General features: G+C 41.9%; 1 protein-coding gene across 5 annotated transcripts in view; it reads right to left on the bottom strand.

The window, feature by feature from the left end:
* Positions 1 to 18,261, bottom strand: part of SIAH1 (siah E3 ubiquitin protein ligase 1) — a 44,040-nt gene extending 25,779 nt beyond the window's left edge. The window contains exons 1-2 of one of the 5 annotated variants that reach the window (XM_075073659.1): positions 18,076 to 18,261; positions 13,377 to 13,653 (exon numbers count right to left, since the gene is read on the bottom strand). The gene's annotated coding sequence lies outside the window, so the exon portion shown is untranslated. Of the gene's footprint in view, positions 1 to 10,030; positions 11,833 to 13,376; positions 13,654 to 18,075 lie in introns of those variants that run through there. The other 4 variants (XM_075073661.1, XM_032787069.2, XM_032787071.2 and 1 more) reach the window with 4 other exon arrangements.
* Positions 18,262 to 21,222: the final 2,961 nt, after the last annotated feature.

Raw genomic sequence — 21,222 nt, 5'->3', positions numbered from 1 at the left:
CTAGCCACTCAGGTCAAAAGAAGGCAACGCTAGTGTCAGGTTTGGGATTTAGTTTCCAAGGAGAAAGACCATGAGTAGATACACTTGTTGGATCAAGAGGGAACAAATTATAGTAGTGTTCACAGAAATGTAAGATGTCCAAATGGGTTTAAAGCAAGATCTAAAATAGGAGCTGGAGACTTCTCAAAAGGAATTAAGACAAGACCTAAAAGAGCTGCTAGAGGTTTGCCAGAAAGGACCCAAAGAAGACTTGCAGGCTGAGCTGAGATCCCTGCTGGAGCAGCAACTACCAGACTGGGAAACCCAGCTGCAACACACCCACGCAGGAATGGTAAAATGGATTGAGTTGACCAACAGTCTGACTAACATTGACCAAAGCTTTTTTCATGAAATAGCAGAGACAAAAAAGGCTTTGGTCAATCTGGGAAATAGCTAACCAAGATGAGCTGCAGTAAAGACTTAAGACACTGAATATTTCACTCCAGGAGGAAACGAAATGGTCACAGAAGGCAGCTGACTGGATGTGGAATTGAGCCAGCCAGAGGACTTGGTAAGTCCAGACATCTACAGAGTTTTCTACCCCCATTTAATCCACAGTGGCTAAACTATCCAGTTCAAATAATGCAAAATCTTTGAGGGAAAAGCTCCTTGGGAGGCTTATTGGCTCAATTCAGCATTACAGCTCAAATGAATGGTTGGGAAGAGCGAGAGAAAGGGGGGTTTCTAGCAGCCAACTTGGGTGGGCCCAGCTCTGACAGTGCTGAATGAACAAACTGACAGCACTCTCCATGGGCAAAGGTTCCCCCAACCCCACTGGGAGAGGGCCCAGCTCTGACAGTGCTGAATGAACAAACTGACAGCACTCTCCATGGGCAAAGGTTCCCCCAACCCCACTGGGAGAGGGCCCAGCTCTGACAGTGCTGCAGAACTTACCTGCAGAAGAGAGACTGAGACCATGTCAACAGCAGCATAACTATGACGTAGTAACTATGCTGGCACTGCCCCACACTGTAAATGCAATCGACTACAATGGAGGGAGCTTTTCTGTCACTATAGGAACAACCTGCCTGCCTGAACAACAGTAGCTAGGTCCACTGAAGCATTTGTCTATCAACTTAACTGCACCTACACAGGGAGATAGGTAGGCATTGATACGGCACTCACAGGTGTGGATTTTTCACACTGCTGAGCACCATAGCTGTGGATTTAAATTTTAACAGTAGGCCAGGCCTGGGTTATCCAGACCTGGTACAAGCCCTAGATATATGGTTTGGAGCTAGCCATATATCTGAGCTGGCCACAGCACACAAGAAAGAGGAGAGTGAAACAAACAACCCGGCCTAAAGTGGCACAGAACCTACAGAACCTTATGTTCCTGTCATACTCCAACACCAGGAAGGCCTTCCAAGATAAACTGGTGATGGACCACTTTATAGATATTCAGTTGGACTCGCAGATTACAATCAGAGAAAGGAAGCCAAAGACACTCCAAAGAGGCTATTGAACTTGCCACAGAACTTGATTCTTGCAACAGTGTACCAGAAGAGGAAGCAACCACTAGTGAGGAAAATGTAAGCTGATTGCCATGAGCTCTGTGCCTTATATGTATGATGAAAGAGGAGTTTTTAATTTGGTTCATGACCTACTGAACAATTAGGGAAAAAAATGATAAATCTTGTTTGTAAAACATGGGAAATTGGCAATAATGCAAAGATTTAAAGGAAACAGTTCAGTTAAATGCTGATACTGTGACAAAACTGGCCACAAAAAGAACTACTGTTATAAATTTTAGGCAGGCCAAAAAAGATTGTCACAAATATCTAGTGGAAGCCTCTTTCCCAGTTCAGGAAACTGGGGAAACACCAAGCTCAAAGGGAAAAGCTTGGAGGTAAAACAATCAGATTCACAGTTTTACTTTAAATCTGGGCAGCTGAATAATAATCGAAGTTTGGCAAGTGACTGTGTAACAGGAACTGTAAAATTCACTGGGATGATGGACACTATTCTAAGCACATCAGTTATTAAACCAGATGTGCTAGAAAGGCTAGGGAATCAGAGATCCATAACTGAACCACCTAATTGGTCTCAAATGGAGACAGTGATCATAGCAAGGGTACTCATCCAAAAACTGGCAAAGTTGCATATAAAGACTGGACCTCTGGAATTCAAGCAAGAAGTCTGGGTGCCTGACACAGTGCATAAACTAACAACTGGCTTGGATTTCATTATGGCTAACAACTGTGTAATCAATGCAAAGAAAGGTGTTTCTTAAATTCAGTCTGTGGAAATTCCCTGTAAAGATATGGCTCATGTGAGATAAATGATTTGCAGGCAATTGGTATGCAGTGAATGAATTATCCTTCCCCTAGAGGCAGAAACCATTTTAATAGCTATATGTTGTGGTAGCTTTCCAGCAGGGGAAAGGTGGGGGAGTAGCTGAAACCTGTTTTGATATCCAGGATCTTGGGGGAACCTTAACTGCTAAAGTTGTTATGGATCTGAAAGAACAACTGATTCCTGATCCTTTGTTGAACGTTTCTGACAAGCAGCAAATAGTAAAAAAGGAAATCATCTTTAGTTGAAAATGGCTCTTTTCCTGTCCTATACATGTTTCAAAACTCTCTTCATACTGGACACAGATGCTAGTGCTTACAGCTTGGGGGGTGGAATTTCAGCTTGGCTGCCCAACCCCAAATCTGAGAATGTGACTGTGAAAACTGAGGCTGGAAAACTTGTTACAGCAGTGACTCCCCTATTCAAACAGGCAGGGTCTGCCTTACCCAAACTCCACAGAAACAAAAGGCATTTTTCAAGGGCTGATTGCAAAAGGGTCCCTCTCTGCTAATTGAAATAAAGTCTATCAGGGAGCAGAAATTTCCATAGGAGTCTGGTTGTGAATAAAAATAAATTTGGATTAGTGAGGTGAAACATCTTGAAGAAAGACACCGTATATATGTACATAGTTAACTCTATCATTTTATTTGTTAAATTATTCCTTTTCTTTTAGTTTGAAACAGGTTACTGGGTGTGAACATTTTAGGCTTAATCAGGATGATGTGCCAAATCAGAGATGGGGGGGTTATAAAGGGTGTGAAACCTTGTTATAGGATGAGTTTAAATCTCATTGAGATTGACAGGTATGTCTGCACCCGTCAATTAACATAACTGTAAGGATAAGCCCCCACCCAGGACAAAAATGAGTATATGAATCCACCCAGGAGTTTTTGCTGAGCACTTAGCATGTGCATGTGTGTTCAAACAACATACACAGAAAAAGACAGCCTGAAAGAAAGCTGAAAGCACAGATCTGACCCTGGAAGAAAGGTTTTTGGGTCAAGGTGCAGGTTGAAAATAGTGTTCTTGGTGCTGGGAGCCAAAAAAGAAAAAAAAATTTCCTGCTATTTGATTCTTCTATGTTCAGAGGCACAGGATTACATGCATTCTTTGTAAATAGAAGATTGCAAAGAACCATCCAGCATCAATTTCTGCACCTAATTGACATCACCCCAGTGTCCCAAACATTGACGAGCCACTCAAGTCAAAAGAGCAACAATACTTAGGGACCTAAAGAGGCAGATATGTGCTTTGGAAAGTGCCATTAGGCACTTAAGCAGTATGTGCTTAACTCCCATTGATTTTAATGGAAAGTAGGCACCTAATCTGCATAGATACTTACTGGCTTTTTCAAAAGCACCTATTTGCAATTCTAGGCATCTAAATATCTTCAAAAATCTAGCACACACTGATCAGACATCAACTTATTAACTACAATTAATACTTTGTTTAATAAATCCATTTTTTGCATTTAAAAGTCTTTATGCTTACTTTTTTTGTGATGTGCCCAGCACAATTAAGGGAGTATTATTTAACTAATAAAAAAATTAAAATGCTGGTTTGGACATGTTTAATTTAATTCCAATTTCCATCCAATGGCGCTTGACACAAATCCCAAGTAAAAAGTTATCTAGTATGTAAGCATGCAATTTGCCATTTTATAGTATAATAAAAATGTAAAAATTAAGTGCATGTTAAGCTAGATAATTGCTTAAAAACGTATATAGACCTGTGGCTATAAAAAGTAGTACTGAATTGTGTTAAAGGCTAAACTAGTTTTCTGATCAACATGTTTCTAACCAACCAATTTAGGAAAATAACTAAAAGCTGCAAACGCAAAACAAGATTAAAATCAATTTTTTAAATCATTGTTTCCTGATTTAAATCAAACCACCCTGCCTGAACTTACAATCAAGAAAGTAACTTGTTATTCAAAAGAACATTACAAAGGAGCAAAAGAAGAGACCCAAGCCAAATATACCTGGTGCCTTTTTACAGATCACCTTTAAAATCTTCAAACTCAAGTATGACTACATAGTTTGGCTTCCCAGAAGAGTCAGCATGAAAACTGAAGGTTTGTTTAAATATAATAATGCCTTTAAAGATATTTCTACATGCCAATATTCTTACCCAGTTTACACCCCCAATCCCAAAAACAGGGAGAAGGTTGAGAATAAGGGGGAAACAAGTTGTTTTCAGTTTGTTTTCCTTATAAATTTACCATGTCTGAAAAACATCAGTTATATTCTTTACACAAACAGAAATTCAATGGAAGTATTGGAGCCGTCCTTTGAAACACTTCAAGCACACTGATGTTTAAAAAAATTGATCTATGTTCACCTTGTATTTTGCCCACTACCTAAAGTCAGGACACTGCCATTATTTGACATCTCCATTGTGCACTGGTGCATACTCTTCTTAAAACACTGTTCATTCCACCTTATGGTTAGAATGTTTTAAGAAAATCTCAACCAAGTAGTTTGATAGCTAATACATCAATATCTAGTTTTTGCCCTATTATTCAGTATCTCCTGGAAAAATTCAGAGAGTATTTGCCCATGCCTAAGGCATAGTAGTAATCTTATTACACGAACAGTTATATATGCAATGAATGTTTATCTAGGTCATCTGTTCTATTCTTGGAAGAACTGTGATGTGATTATTCAGAAATTCCTCAAATGAAACAAAGACATTACCAAGAGATATAGTGGAACCTCAGAGCTACAAACACCTCCGGAATGGAGGTTGTTCAGAACTCTGAAATGTTCGTAACTCTGAACAAAATGTTATGGCTGTTCTTTCAAAAGTTTCCAACTAAACATTGTCTTAATGCAGCTTTGAAACTTTACTATCCAGAAGAAAAATGCTGCTTTTAACTATCTTAATTTAAATGAAACAAGCACAAGAAACAGTTTCCTTACCTAGTCAAGTTTTTTTTTTAAACCTCCCTTCATTTTTTTTAGTAGTTTATGTTTAACCCAGTATTGTACTGTATTTGCCTTTTCTTTTTTTGTCTCTGCTGTAGCCCGATTGCGTACTTCCGGTTCAAAATGAGGTGTAGCGTTGAGTGGTCAGTTTGTAACTTGGGTGTTCGTAACTTTGAGGTTCTATTGTATGTAGAAAGAGGTCCCTGTATGACTTGGCTTCCAAATTCTAGCGTCTTTTTAAAACAAAAGCAATTCGTGCTGAGATTTACGTATAACTAAATTAATCTGTAATACTATATATTATATCCATGCCTTTTTTCATTACGTACCTAGGTAAGCATCTGCTTTAGTAAGAAGCACATTCTCTGGGACTTGGAAACTAATACCAACAACAAAGGGTAATCAGGGGAGGTCAACATTTAAATCTACAGGCTTTGAAACTGTTCACGTTATTCTGATCCAAAATGTTAGCAACTTTAAAACTGTTAAAATAATCCAGCTAAAACTGTGCTGATTTCATTTTCAGTCCTCAATTTGTTACCAAGAAATCATCAAAACACTCTTTCATGAGACTTATGAAAACATGTAGCCTTCCATGTAAATGCTGGGTAGACCATTATACCATATAAATGTATATCTCCTTAATAAGGAATTAGATGCCACTATGTTAAGAGACACACTGGTAAAAAATATTGAATTGACACTTATTAAATTGAGACTAAATCTGATAGGGGAAAATTGTAAATGTCTGGGTTTGTTTTAAACAAAGGACGGTTCATTCCTTCCCACAACAGTTCATTTACTTTTTCTATGCACTGGACATATTCAGTAGAGCTATGTAAGATATTAAATCAGGATTTCCTTCCAATCGCAAACTTAGCCTAATAATACCCATAAATAAAAGCAGACTGTTACCATGCACAAAGTCAGGCATAACATTGGTTGCAATGCAAAGTATCACCACACAGTGATAACATATGGAAGCAACAACTGCAAAATATAAGGATTCCTAAGAGAAAACTTAAAAGTATCAATCCATGAGCTGTAATTCCATCCAATCGTCAACAAAATATCTTTTTAATGAGTGCACATAGCTTAGATAAAGGAGAATTCTGCAATATTATGAAAACAGGACAAACTACCAGTGAAAACAGAACTATAAACCTTATCTTTCATGCTTTAACAAGCGTGCATTCAGTGCGAGCTATAGAATACAATATTTAATTTTTGCTCTCTGGAATGTCAATTACAATCCATACATCACAGCCAGTTTTGTTAGCAGTGTTGTAGCTGTGTTGGTCACAGGATATGAGAGACACAAGGTGGGTGTGTAGTATCGTTTATTGGACCAACTTGTGTTGGGGGAAACAGACAAGATTTTGAGCTCCACAGAGCTCTTCTTTCAGGTCTGGGAAAGGTAGAGTGACACAAATAAATTCAAGGTGGAACAGATTATTAAGCATAAGGAGTAAACATGTTGCAAGAAATCATTCAAAATGAAGCAGGCAATTAACACCTCTACAATCATAAGACAAAGGAGAGTTAGTGGGTTACAGACTGCTATAATGAGACATAAAACCAGTGTCTCTATTGAATCCATAATTTTTGGTGTCTAGCAGAGTTATAAATTTAAGTTCCCAAGCACGTCTTTTGAAGGTGCTGTGCAGCTTTCCTTTGAGGATGAAGACAGAGGTCAGATACGGTGTGATCATTTCGTGAAAAGTGTTCACCCACTGGTTTTTTATAATTTTTCTGTGAGAGTTCACTGAAGAGCATAGGGATTGATTGACTAGTTTCACGCACACAGCTGGTGTTCAGGCCTTTGATTCACTGGTCGATGTACAGCATGTGTTGTTACAAGCATGTGCAGGATCCATGGATCTTGAAAGGTATGTTGTGGGGGGTAATCATCATAGTAGTAGTGGTGAAGTGGGCTGCAGGTTTTGCATTTATTGTTACGACAGCCCTGCAGTCTGCAATGTGGCACCATGTAGACAAGCCCTAAGAGTGTCTTCTTCTGGTTTATCTTTGGTAAATTAGAAGAATGCATCCTTAGTCCAGAATAAGAACATACATATGGGGAGTTATTCCAGAATAACCCTACTTTATTCTGGAATAACTTTAATACACAGCCAAGCCCAAATGGGGGAAGGAAGCGAAGAGGGGACCATTGCCAGACCAGAAGACCGGGTAAGAGTAAAATGGCCAGAGGGACCTGGATTGACCAAGTCACCAAAGCCTCTCAAAAATGAGGAGGACTCTGAGGGAGGGAATGGCATATAGATATTCATACAATCTAAGGCCAGAAGAGACTAACATGATAATCTAGTTTTACCTCCTGCATCATACACACCATTGGAGTTTCCTGAATTAATTCCTATTTGAACTAATGCATATCTTTTAGAAAGACCTCCAATCTTGATTTAAACATTGCCAGTAACGGAGAACTTAGTACAACCCTTAATAAAATTGTTCCAATAATTAATTATCCTTACTGTTTGAAATGTACACCTAATTTCCAGTCTGGTTTTGTTTAGCTTCAGTATGAAGCCATTGGATCATTTTACACGCTTATCTGCTAGACTGAAAAGCCTATTACCAAATATTTGTTCCTCATGTAGCTACTTATAGATGGTAATCAAGGTCACCCCTTAACCTTCTCTTTGTTAGTCAAAATAGATTGAGCTCCTTGGATCTATCGCTGTAAAGCATGTATTCCATACTTCAATCATTTTTGTGACTCTTCTCTGAACCTTCTCCAATCTATAGTCTTCTTGAACATAGAATTGGACAGCGTTCCAGGAGTGGTTGACTCAGTGCCAAACACAGAGGTAATATACCACCCAACTCCTCAAGAGTTCCTCCTTTATGCATAGATCTACATATTTTGTGTGCTATCAAAGGCTGCATCTACACTGCACACTTCTTTTGGGGGCATGCCCTCCTAGTATGGTTATAAAGAGCAGTGCAGACTGTGAGGCAAGGCTTAGAAGAGCAAAGACTCATCTGAAGGGTGACACAATTTTTTACTCGCCTAAGCTATGCTACCCCAGTTACACTGCCTCCCCACTGCTGGAGCTCTTCCACACCACAGGGAATGACTGACAGTGGAAAAAAGGCTCAGGGAATGGGGAGGCAATTGGGAAAGGCCTCCCCCCGCCAGAGCCTTTTCTTACTGCAATAAAATGTTCCAGCAGTGAGGAGCTCCTGAAACCTTTTCCAACTGACTATTAATATAATATATGGAGATATACCTATCTCGTAGAACTGGTAGGGACCCTGAAAGGTCATTGAGTCCAGCCCCTGCCTTGACTAGCAGGACCAAATACTGATTTTGCCCCAGATCCCTAAGTGGCTCCCTCAAGGACTGAGTTCACAACCCTGGGTTTAGCAGGCCAATGCCCAAACCACTGAGCTATCCCTCCCCCTAGAGCCTTGCATTGATACATGGAGCTACATACAGTAGAGTGAAAGACAGTATTCTTTTTGCTGTGATGTGTAGTTACAGTATACTACATGCCGCTGCCACAGGTGTGTAGTATAGACGTAGCCAAAAAGTGAAGAGTGTGTATGTTAAGTTCTGGGACAAAGCCCATATTCCTTTTTTATCTGTCAAAAGTCTATTAAGGGTTAAACCACAACGGTGGAGTTCTGGTGAGATTATCCATAAACAAATGAGGGCTGAAGCACTGGTTCCAAAATCTAGGCAGCTAGACTGCAGAGTCTCCACTGCCAAGACAGGTTATTAGACCTGTAACACGCATCTGAGTATCTTAGAACTAAGAGTAGTCATCAGTCACTACCCAGACCTAGGGAGCTTAGCAGCACACAGGACTCAGCAGTTGGATCCCTCACAAAAGGCTGGTATTTGTTTAGAGGGAATGGAACTAGGCCAGGCTGTGACAGAGATCTTACTTTTTTCTGACCTCTTTACATGGGAGTGCTTCATAATAGATAAGCAGCAGTTCAAACACACAAGTATTGCTATCAGGTGGCCACAATAATCAATTTAGGACTACAGCAGCTAAAAACCTAGAGGACCATACTGACAAAGGCTAACGTGGCTCAAGGAACTCTCCACCTAGCCTGAATGAAGACAGACCTCTGACCAAAAGACTCCCAGCACTGGTGAGGAAACTCAGGGAGCCAAGTGTTTGTTATTTTTTCTATATATCTGTAACTCTTCTGCTTTCAAAAAGAACGAGCATGTGGTGTATAAATACTTCCTCTGCAAAAATCTGTGTGTTCCTTATTTTAATTGTAACATGTCCCTGAAGGACACAATGATAAATCACAGAGTGATATAAGAACAAGATGCAAGCCCACATTTAAAATGGTCATTCTGAAGTTGTTGGAACATATATATTCTTTTAAATAGATGAGAGTAGTGTTGGAATTTGATGTGGAATGTTTGTTTATTCTCCATTAAATGAAATACTAGACTATTTACATCTTGCTGATATGCTACAGGTAAAACAAAAGAGCACTGAAGTGGTCTCAATTCATTATAATAATATATGCTCTTGCCATAAGAGCGTTTATTGGTATTCCTACATCTGATCATCTTAAATTCCTAAGCATTTCATTTCTTAACACTTTCTACATATACATCAGCGCTGCTCCTTAACTCAGGATTACTTCCAAGTAACTCTCCCTGATTTTCTGTTCACTTGTGCTAAATGTGCTATTTTTGCAGTGCTTCTAGTGCCTACTGACCTGCAGAGAATGCTGTTTATGAACTATATTCATGAAAATAGATGGGGCTTTACCTCATAAATAACAGGGACGGCTTTAGTGCTCTTTAGCCAAAAATATCACCCTGAGGTACAGCAAACAAAAACAGACTGGATTGTTGGCTCCTTAGACAACCACATTACACAAAAAGTTTCAGCATTCCTTGAAACCTAAAAATAAAATAGTAGGATCATTGGCAAGTATGATCTAGTCTTTAGGGTGCTAGCCTGGGACTCAGGCAACCTGGGTTCAAGTCCCTACTCACTCACAAATTTTCTGTGTGACCTTGGGCAAGTCAGTGTGCCTCAGTTCTCCATCTGAAAACTGGGGATAATAGTACTGTCTACCTCACAGGGATGCTCAAATTTATTAGTGATATGGCATGCTCAGTACTAGAGCAAATACACAAGATAGAAACAGAGTTCCGAGGGACTGAAGACTCAAGATATTGGTAATGAGAACACTGAACACTAACCATTTTACATCATGTATTCAAATCTAGCCCAGTTTGGTAGTAACCAAAAGTCACTGCTGTCTGATGGCCTATGCAAAGTGGCAGTCGCAGTCCTATTGTTCAAGTAAACTGTTTCCACAATATAATTGTTGTTGACTGGTATTCCACTTGCCCAGAAGAGAAGCTAACACCCAAACAGACATCAGCACTGAACTATACTCAGGCCTAATAATGGTCTCTCTAAGGCCTGGTCTACACTAGGGGAGGGGGATCAATCTAAGATATGCAACTTCAGCTACGAGAATAGTGTAGTTGAAGTCGACGCATCTTAGATCAACTTAGAATCACTTACTTCACATCCTCATGGCACAGGATTGGCGGCCACTGCTCCCCCGTCGACTTTGCTTCCGCCTATTGCTGAGCTGGAGTTCAGAAGTTGACGGGAGAGCGAGATCAGGGATTGATTTATCACGTTTACATTACACACGATAAATCGATCCCTGAAAGATCAACCGCTACCCACCGATCCAGCGGGTAGTGTAGACGTACCCTAAGTCATAGATGAGGAAAACTGGAAGAAGTTTACAACATCCTCCCTCATCAACTGTCTTGTATCCACTCTGAAGATTAAAAAAAAGCTTCAGATTACAGGTCTGGCAATTTACCATCTTTATTTTACGGAGTGCTGGTAGCAACCTCTCTACGTAGGCTAACACTTTTAAAAGATTCTTGACCTTTTTTGTGAAGTTCTAAGCACAGGTTCCATTGTTTGAGACTGGCCTTTCAAATTCAGCAAGGAGAAAGCCCTTGGGTTAGAGGAGTGTATTTTCTTTGTCCCAGGATATTTTGTTCAGATTTAGCCAAATTATAAACTTGTTAAAAATCACCTTTTCACTTCTCTCTTGCAGTGCTCAGGAAACTGGCAGAATTAAGGTTGCACGAGCATTATAAATTCTGCAGTTTCTACCTTCTGAGTCCTTGAATTTGCAACCTAGAAGGATGTTTTAACAGTTTGGGTTTTTTTTTGATGTGGTTTTTTTTTTTGTTTGCTTGTTTGGGAGGTAATTATAAGGATATTACAACTTACTTGGAAGTTTTGTACTGAAAAGTGACTGAAAATGGTATCAGTTATGTACCAAACATGCTCATTTTACAAGGAAAACAATATTTTTTCTGTCAGCCCTACAAACTCAACCTGTTCTGCCAGACTACCCTCTCAGTCACACCTATGTGAACTAATATTCATTTTGTGTAACCCCATTGCCATCAATGTTGCACAGATGTAAGCAATTAGAATGCTATAAACCCATGGTTTTCAACATGAGGTCCACAGACTATGTCTAAGGGATCCACAAAACGTTGCCATTATCACAGAACAGTGGTTTTCAACCTGTGGTCTCCAGACCTTTGGGGGTCCACAGATTGTCTAAAATTTCCAAAGGGGCCCACACCTCCATTCAAAGTGTTTAGGGGTCCGCAAACGAAAAAAGATTGAAAAACACTGTTATAAACAATTACGTTGATGCACAAGAAGGAACAAAATCTAGCTCTCACCTATGTTGGGTCTTCAGTGCTATAAGGAATAAAAAGTTTTAAAATCATATTTTGATAACTAAAAATACGCAAGTGTGTCTCCGAATACATATAAAGAGCAAAACTGTGAGTAAGATGCCATTTTTACAGCTACTTATCAGAAAAGAATCATACTTTAAGGATGAGGGGAAAAAGAAAATATTAGGGCCCTGTCTACACAGAAAAGATGCACTTGCTTAACTAAAACTGACTTTTAAACTGATTTAAACTAGTGCAACTTGTGTTTAGACAAGGAATCTGCCCCCGATCCTAAATTGAATTCTATGCAGGTGTACCCCTGTGTATCCCTATGCCTGTGTAGAACATCACTGAAGTTAATAGGGCTCCACTCACACAGAACTCATGGCAAGACGAAGGCCTTAGTAACAAGTTATACATCAGATTTCAAGTGTATCTATGGAAAAACATCACCACAATATATTTGCATATATTAGTTTGTTCCTGATTATTCTTATTAGCACTTTTTAAAAAGCTTAATTTTTGTAAACGTTCCTAATGCCATGTTTCTCAAAAGATTTCAGAACTGCATCCACTTGGGGAAAATATAAATCAGAATGTTTTGCTAAAAAGGAAAGTCACAATGAAGCCATGACAATCCACCATCTCAAGCAGACATTTAATTTGAGGTTCATTGCACTGACTGAATGACAATAGCCTGCAGGACCTTGCACACCCAGTGTCTCAGTGAGTAATAATTTGTAAAAGACTACAAACCTCACTATTCTACCTTTTCAAAATGTTAATTTATTAATAGAGAATAATGATTAAGCACTGCACTTTAAAAGTTATGCTGTTTTTGAGCTATAAAAACAAGCAAAGCATACAAATGCTGATAAATTTATTTTAAAATTCCCTTTCAAACCAAGACCTTATATCAAGTTTCACCCTACGGCAAATTTTAATTAGATTTATAAAAAAGGAGCTTACCACAGTAAAGCTAATAGAGAATTTCCTCTAAATACAGAAGCAAAGATTGTGATTTATAGTAAATGGGAACAATAAAGATAAGCATTTCAACATACCTACATCATCAAGCAAGGCACCAGCCACAGAAAATTATGTTAAGTAATTTACTCTGAAGTTTTTTTCCCCCCTTTACAATTCAATAGCAAGTTTTAAAAGTCATCCCTGTAAATCAAAATCATTTAACTCTCTAGACAATCTGCACATTAATCACACTTAGCATGGACATTTCCTTCAAAAATCTGAAGCCTCTCTTCTGAATGCAGCTGTTTGAGAATACATCATAAACAGTATGTAAATACCACTCAAACATTCTTCCCTTTCAGAATATCCACAATTTAGTGCACAGTGTTCAAAACCCCAACACTTACCCCCTATTCATTTGAAAATCTGTTGCAGTCACATACTGCAGTATTAGGGTCTGATTTAGGATCCCTTGTATAATCATAAAATTCATTGACTATAATGCACAATAAATGCCAGAGCAGACCTTTAAAGGTGAACTGAAAGGCTTTATACTTGCCAACACCAAAGACCGAAGTTCAAAGTTCTGTTGTCTTTCAAGAGCAGATGACATCACCAATAGCTTAAGTAATGCAAGGTGCTGCACTCTGCTTGCTTTGCTGTGTGTGTTCACATGGTCATCAACTAATACAGGAAAATATACAGAATAGCGACCTCAGGTCAGACAGACAAAAGGAGGAAATGGTCAGCTATTATTTTAAAATGTACTTACCTACATATATTTTGCACCAGTAAACTGGTGCAAAATATATGTAGGTAAGTACATATTATGTATGTAGGTAAGTACATATTATGTACTTATAATAGGTAAGTACATATTATGGGTACAGTATATAGGTAAGTACATATATTATGTATGTAGGTAAGTACCAATATATGTAGGTAAGTACACATTTCTACACAGAAATATGTAATATTATAAACGTTTGATACAATTCCAGATATAGAAAAACAAAGTGAGCTAGATTCTGCAGTTTTCACACTAAACCATTTTTCACTGGGGAAATAAAGTAATTTGAAATTCTATATTCAATTCTCAGCACTGTGATGAATGTTGTGATACCACCACAGACATACACCACTCCCCCACCTACATCACCAACCACAAGAAAACAAAGTGCATGTATTCAGGGTTAATTGTACTTATTTAGCTCTTGATATAATAAAAGCACTTTATAATATTAACCAGGTCACACAACGTCATAGAGAGATGGTTAAGAATCCCCATTTTACAGATAATGGTAATGAGTCGCGCAGTTAAAATGACTTGCCCAAAGCCATACAGAAAATCAGTGCACAGTCTGGATTAGAATTTAGGAGTTACTACAGATAAGGTACTGTAAAAGAGCAAATTATGTATCAGCGCTATTTTGCCATTGAAGCTGTTTGTTTTACACTAACAACACTTCAAAAAATGTTGACAGCATATAGAATCATAGAATCAAAAGGTTGGAAGGGACCTCATGAGGTCATCTAGTCCAACCCCCTGCTAAAGGCAGGACCATTTTCCCTAAATAATCCCAGCCAGGGTGCGGTCTAGCCGGACTTTAAATAGCTCTAAAGATGGAGATTCTACCACCTCCCTAGGTAACCCATTCCAATACTTCACCACTCTCCTAGTCAGAAAGTTTTTTCTAATATCCAGCCTCGACTTCCGCAACTGCAACTTCAAACCATTGCTCCTTGTTCTGTCCTCCGTCACCACTGAGAACAGCCTAGCTCCCTCCTCCTTGGAGCACCCCGTCACGTAGTTGAAGGTTGCTATCAAATCCCCCCTTAGTCTTCTCTTCTGCAGGCTAAATAAGCCCAGTTCCTTCAGTCTCTCTTCATAAGTCATGTGCTCTAGTCCTCTAATCATTTTTGTTGCCCTCCGCTGGACTCTCTCCAATTGTTCCACGTCCTTTTTGTAGTGTGGCGCCCAAAACTGGACACAATATTCCAGATGCGGCCTCACCAGTGCCGAATAGAGGGGAATAATCACATCCCTCGATCTGCTGGCAACACTCCTACTAATACAGCCCAGTATGCTATTAGCCTTTTTGGCTACAAGAGCACACTGTAGGCTCATGTTCAACTTTCCATCTACCGTAACCCCAAGATCCTTTTCTTCAGCACTGCTACTTAGCCAAACAGTCCCCAGCCTGTAGCAGTGCATGGGGTTTTTCTGTCCTAAGTGCAGGACTTTGCACTTGTCCTTGTTGAACTTCATGAGGTTTCTTGTGGCCCACTTCTCCAATTTGTCTAAGTCTCCCTGAATCCTATCCCTGCCCTCCAGCGTGTCCACCACTCCCCCCAACTTGGTGTCATCTGCAAATTTACTTAATGTGCAAGCTATCCCATCATCAAGATCATTAATGAAGACATTGAATAGAACGGGCCCTAAGACAGACCCCTGGGGCACACCACTTGTTACTGGTTGCCAACTAGAGAGTGTGCCATTGATACCTACCCGCTGAGCCCGTTGATTCAACCAGTTTTCTATCCACTTCACAGTCCATTCCTCCAACCCATACTTCATTAGTTTGCTGATGAGAATGCTGTGGGAAACCGTGTCAAAAGCCTTACTAAAGTCAAGGTATACAACATCAACAGCTTTGCCCCCATCCACAAGTCCAGTCATCTCATCGTAGAAAGCAATCAGGTTGGTCAGGCATGAGTAAATTTCAATAAGATATGAAATGCCCCAAATCATGGAATTAAAAGCTCTTTTGCCACTGAGAAGTGTGTGCTAATTGAATGACAGATCAGGTAAGCCTGTACCATTACCTGGAAATGTGACTACCCCGTGTTGTTTGTGTGGTTTGTATTTTACTGATTCTGTTGTAATATAGTATATGCTGGGGAGATTATTTGGCTGCACCCAGTTAAGACCCTCACAAAAATATACAAGTGAACAACATTTCTTTAAAGATAAAAGTTGCATGTATACCTCAGAAGTTTACAACCTGACAATCACAGAAAAATGCTTGAAAAGGGTCACTGTACAAGACATTGACATGTCTTCACCTTTGTTACTAAGTAACCTTAACTTAGTAGAACTAAAAGACACAGAAATTTAACTTATATCAGGTTATGTTTTCACTTAGATTTAACTAAATTTTAAGATTGATTGCTACTGTCCACTAGCTCAAGTTAAAGAGAATTGCTGCAGTCACCTTTTAGTGATGGCTAAGAACATTAGTTTACATCCAGATTAATTAAATTATCTTATTTACCCAATTAGTTCAGTTTCCACATCAACAGATCAGCATAAAATGGGTTGCAAAACTAAAATTACTTTGACTTATCTATTGAATGTATTCTCTAAATTTGTTTTATAATTAACTAAACTTCCTCATAAAGATCCATATTACTCTCAAATGACTGTCTAGTAATTTATAGATCGTAGCAGGTACTCTTCACTATTTCTTAGGACAAGTGCTTCATTAAGAGGATTGTATGTCAAATTCCTCAAATCTTCAGGCTCATTAGACCCAGTTTATAAGATTTAGGGGTGAGCAGAGGCTACACCAAACCTTTGGTCTCCAGCAACAGAGCTAGCTTCATTGCTCTGTCTGCTTATCCCATGACCCTTTCCATACTTTCTTCCATGCTGAACCCAACTTACAGAATATCTTTCATGAGCTGCAAATCCACAAAGCCATGACCCTCATTTAAAACTTTCCTGAGTTCCCCACTTCTGACATACAGAGAAGAAACTAGCTATGTCTACTATGTTTAGCTCATGAGTGAACTGTTCATGGGAGGAAAAAGAGATAAGTACACTAAAACTGGGAATATGGTAGAGAGGGCTGGATTGTAGAAGGAGGATGTGGGAAGAGTAGTTTAGCATATTTATCTTTAAATAAACAAAATAATTCATAAGATGTTTGCCTATTATGCAAAGGAACTGTTTCTCCCACCTTTCCTCTTTTTATTTTTAATCTGTACACTGCTCTAAGAAGAGACTGTCTTCCTCTGTTTGATGAGTGCTTATATTTTGTTCATTACTACAAACAGTAATAATATATCACTGCGAACTAGACAGTGCTAATTTAAACTGTAGAGTAGTAGGGAGAAATGGAAGAGTAAAGCAGCAGCTCCAGGTTTGGGTTGCTGCGACCATAGGGAGGAAGGGCAGAGTGATGGAAGGGATGAGAACTCCCCTATCTTCCTCCCAGGGGTGAAAGGAGAGATACGAGAATGGGGACGTTGGATCTCACAGGAATTGCCACACGGGATCAGATCGCTGGCCCAACTAGTCCAGTATCACAGAAGCCCATCTGAGCGGGATCCATGGGGGAGTGGGTGATGGGAGCGGACAGAGGCTCCCCGGCCTTTGGTTTCACTGAGACCCCCCTGAGACGGGGCTTAGCAGCTCTGCCCCACACTCAAGCCCTCTCGCTCCCAGACACGCTACAGCCCTGCTGACCTTCGCCCTGCCGGCTGCGAGCTCCGAGCTCGGCTCCACTCCGGCAACACAGACACAAAGCACACGAGTCAACGAGGCCAGGCTCACAAAGGGGCAGCCCCGGAGGCGGAGCGGCGCCGCCACCGCGCCCCGGGGGCCCACACAGGGCTTCAAAACAAACCCCTTCGTCCGCAGCCATCAGGCGAGCTCCAGGCTGCCCCGGACTGGCGACAGAGGCGAGTTCGCCTTCCCCCGGCGCACAGGCAGCGGCCCGGCCCCCAGAGCCGAACTCGGCACAGGCTCGCCTTCCCCAGCCACGGAGACTCGGGCCTGGCGCTGAAACGGGGTCCCCAGGCCCGTCCTTCAGCGCCGCGCTCGAGACTCCCCTTGCCCCTCGCAGCCGGAGCCCGGGACGCGTCGGGCTGGCTGCTCCCGGGAAGAGGAAGCCGGGAGCCGAGGCTGGGCTTAGGCCGCGGCGGGGCCTTGTCCCGAGTCTCCTCTGCAGCCGCGGCGACTCTCCCGCCCCTGGGGCTCGGGACGGGGCCTCTCCCGGGCGCGGCGCCCGCCAGCCTCCCGCGGGGACCGAGGAGAGGAAGGCCGCCGCGAGAGATCCCGTCCCCTCAGCGGCCGCCCGGCCGGTCTCCCTCCCCGCTCACCTGTGGGCGCTGGGCGGGACCACGCTGCAAGCGGCCTGGCTCCCCCTTACTGTCCCGGCTGCGGGGCGACTCGCTGCGAGGCTCTCGCCGACACGGCTTGGGCCCGGCCCGACAAACCAACCGCTCGCTCCTTCCCTCCCGCCCGCCGCCGGCCGAGGAGACACCGCCACGCACGGGAGCGCGCCGGCCGCGATGCACAGTCCACCAGCGAGGCGCGCTCCCAGGTCCCGACGCGGGCGGCGGAGGCGCGCACCCGGTAGCTGCCTCCGCGCACGCGCACTCAGCCCGCCGGCTTCTCATAGGCCCCGCCAGCCTCCGGGGGCCCGCTCGTGACCTCATCCCGGGTTGGTGATCTCACGAGCCCGGCACCCACAGACACCTTGTCACGCCAGCGGCACCCCCATACTCGTGGCCCCCCAGCACCTCAGGCAGCCCCCCAAACGGGTCACCCAGAGCTCTGCGGAGTGCGCACCTGGGACCACAGCAGGTCCCTCCAGTTCCCAGGGGATCCCCCATGCCCCACGTGTGTTGTTTTTTACCCCCTATTAGGCAGTGGAGCCCACGAAGGGCAGCCTTGTCACCTATTCTCCATCAGCCTTAGCTTTCTCAGGACCACGTCAGAGTCCCCCGTGGGGGCTGAAAAGCAGTTTCTGCCCCTCTGTGTCTTGACACAATGACAGTTTTGTGTCCCCAGTCCTGCTGTGCCAGTAGGTTCTTATCACATGGACGTGGCTCATTAGTTTGCCTCAAAAAGTGCTGAGCCTTCCTGTTCTGATGTTCACAGAGTCCCATATGACTTCAGGTCACTAGCCCTGCCCCCCTTGCAGATTCTGCACTTGTTCTGCACCTCTTTGTGTCTCACTTTAATGATTGACTTGTTTTCTGTTATCAGGTACCTCTACACAGCAAATGATTGTCATACAGGCTACATACATACCCTGAATATGTCCCTAGCAGTACTGAGGCAGCTAGCCTGGAGCTGAAGCCTGTCCCAGGGCCATCTTCACTGCTATTATTACCTAAAGCTAGCACAGATATGCCTACCTGCATTATAATTACAGCTTCATTTACTGTGTATGCTTACCCTTGGTTTTCAATTCTGTTAAGGCAAAAATTTATAGTATGTGTTGTAAACATGGTAGTTGCTCCAAATTGCTAATTATATGATAGCACTCCTAAGTGTGATGTCGAAAATCCATTAAAAGATCCCTGTGCCAAGGGTCTTCATCCTGCAATTGATCTGTACAAGCAAATATTTACATGGATGTCTGCATGAATCTGGGACCACAGATCAGGTCCCAAATTAAGAGTTCCCTGGCAAAATACCTCAGCTTTTTAGTTGTAAAGTCCCATTTGGGTCCATGCATTTTGCAATGTCATCCTGTAATCATTAGTCCATAAGTGGTGTTATCATTTGATGAAAGAACAGGAGTACTTGTGGCACCTTAGAGACTAGCAAATCTATTTGAGCATAAGCTTTCGTGGGCTATAGCCCACTGCATCGGATGCATAGAATGGAACATATAATAAGAGTATGTGTACACATGCACACACACATACAAAATGCCATACCAGCTCTAAGAGGCTAATTAATTAAGATGATCTATTATCAGCAGGAAAAAAACTTTTGTAGTGATAATTAAGATGGTCAATTACAGACAGTTGACAAGAGGTTAAGGATAGTTATCATAAGGAAATAGATTCAAGTAGGGTAATGACTCAGCCATTCCCAGTCTCTATTCAAGCCACAGTAAATGATATCTAATTTGCAAATCAATTCAAGCTCAGGAGTTTCTCTTTGGAGTCTGTTTTTGAAGTTTTTCTGTTGCAAAATTGCCACCTTCGAGTCTGTTACTGAGCAGCCAGAGAGGCTGAAGTGTTCTCCTACTGTTTTTTGAGTGTTATGATTCCTGATGTCAGATTTGTGTCCGTTTATTCTTTTGCGTAGAGACTGTCCGGTTTGGCCAATGTACATGGCAGAGGGCATTGCTGGCACACGATGGCATATATCACATTGGTAGATGTGCAGGTGAACGAGCCCCTGATGGCATGGCTGATGTGATTAGGTCCAGTGATGGTGTCGAATAGATATGTGGACAGAGTTGACATCGGGCTTTGTTGCAAGGACAGGTTCCTGGGTTAGTGTTTTTGTTGTGTGGTGTATGGTTGCTGGTGAGTATTTGCTTCAGGTTACGGGGATGTCTGTAAGCGAGGACTGGTCTGACTCCCAAGATCTGTGAGACTGAGGGATCATCTTTCAGGATAGGTTGAAAAATCTTTGATGATGCGCTGGAGAGGTTTTAGTTGGGGGCTGAAGGTGATGGCTAGTGGCATCCTGTTATTTTCTTTGTTGGGCCTGTCCTGTAGTAGGTGACTTCTGGGTACTCTTCTGGCTCTGTCAATCTGGTTTTTCACTTCAGCAGGTGGGTACTGTAGTTTTAAGAATGCTTGATAGAGATCTGGTAGGTATTTGTCTCTGTCTGAGAGATTGGAGCAAATGCGGTGGTATCTTAGAGCTTGGCTGTAGACAATGGATGAAGTGGTGTGTCCTGGATGGAAGCTGGAGGCATGTAGGTAAGTATAGTGGTCAGTAGGTTTTCGGTATAGGGTGGTGTTTATATGACCATCGTTTATGAGCACAGTAGTGTCCAGGAAGTGGACCGCTTGTGTGGATTGGTCCAGGCTGAAGTTGATGGTGGGATGGAAATTGTTGAAATCATGGTGGAATTCCTCAAGGGCTTCTTTTCCATGGGTCCAGATGATGAAGATGTCATCTATGTAGCATAAGTAGAGTAAGGGCGTAAGGGGACGAAAGCTAAGGAAGCATTGTTCTAAGTCAGCCATGAAAATGTTGGCATACTGTGTGGCCATGTGGGTGCCCATAGCAGTGCCACTGACTTGAAGGTATATATTGTCTCCAAATGTGAAATAGTTGTGGGTGAGGACAAAGTCACAAAGTTCAGCCACCAGGTTAGCTGTGACATTATCGGGGATACTGTTCCTGACAGCCTGTAGTCCATCTTTGTGTGGAATATTGGTGTAGAGGGCTTCCATATCCATAGTGGCCAGGATAGTGTTTTTTTGGAGATCACTGATGGTGATTATTTGATGGTTATTGTCAGGCTTCCCATCATTATCTTCTATTTG

This window comes from Chelonoidis abingdonii, chromosome 19 (genome assembly GCF_003597395.2).
Source record: "Chelonoidis abingdonii isolate Lonesome George chromosome 19, CheloAbing_2.0, whole genome shotgun sequence".
NCBI classification, from domain to species: Eukaryota; Metazoa; Chordata; order Testudines; family Testudinidae; genus Chelonoidis; species Chelonoidis abingdonii.
The sequence above is the reverse complement of the archived record's forward strand: the minus strand, read 5'-3'. Positions and strand labels throughout refer to the sequence as shown.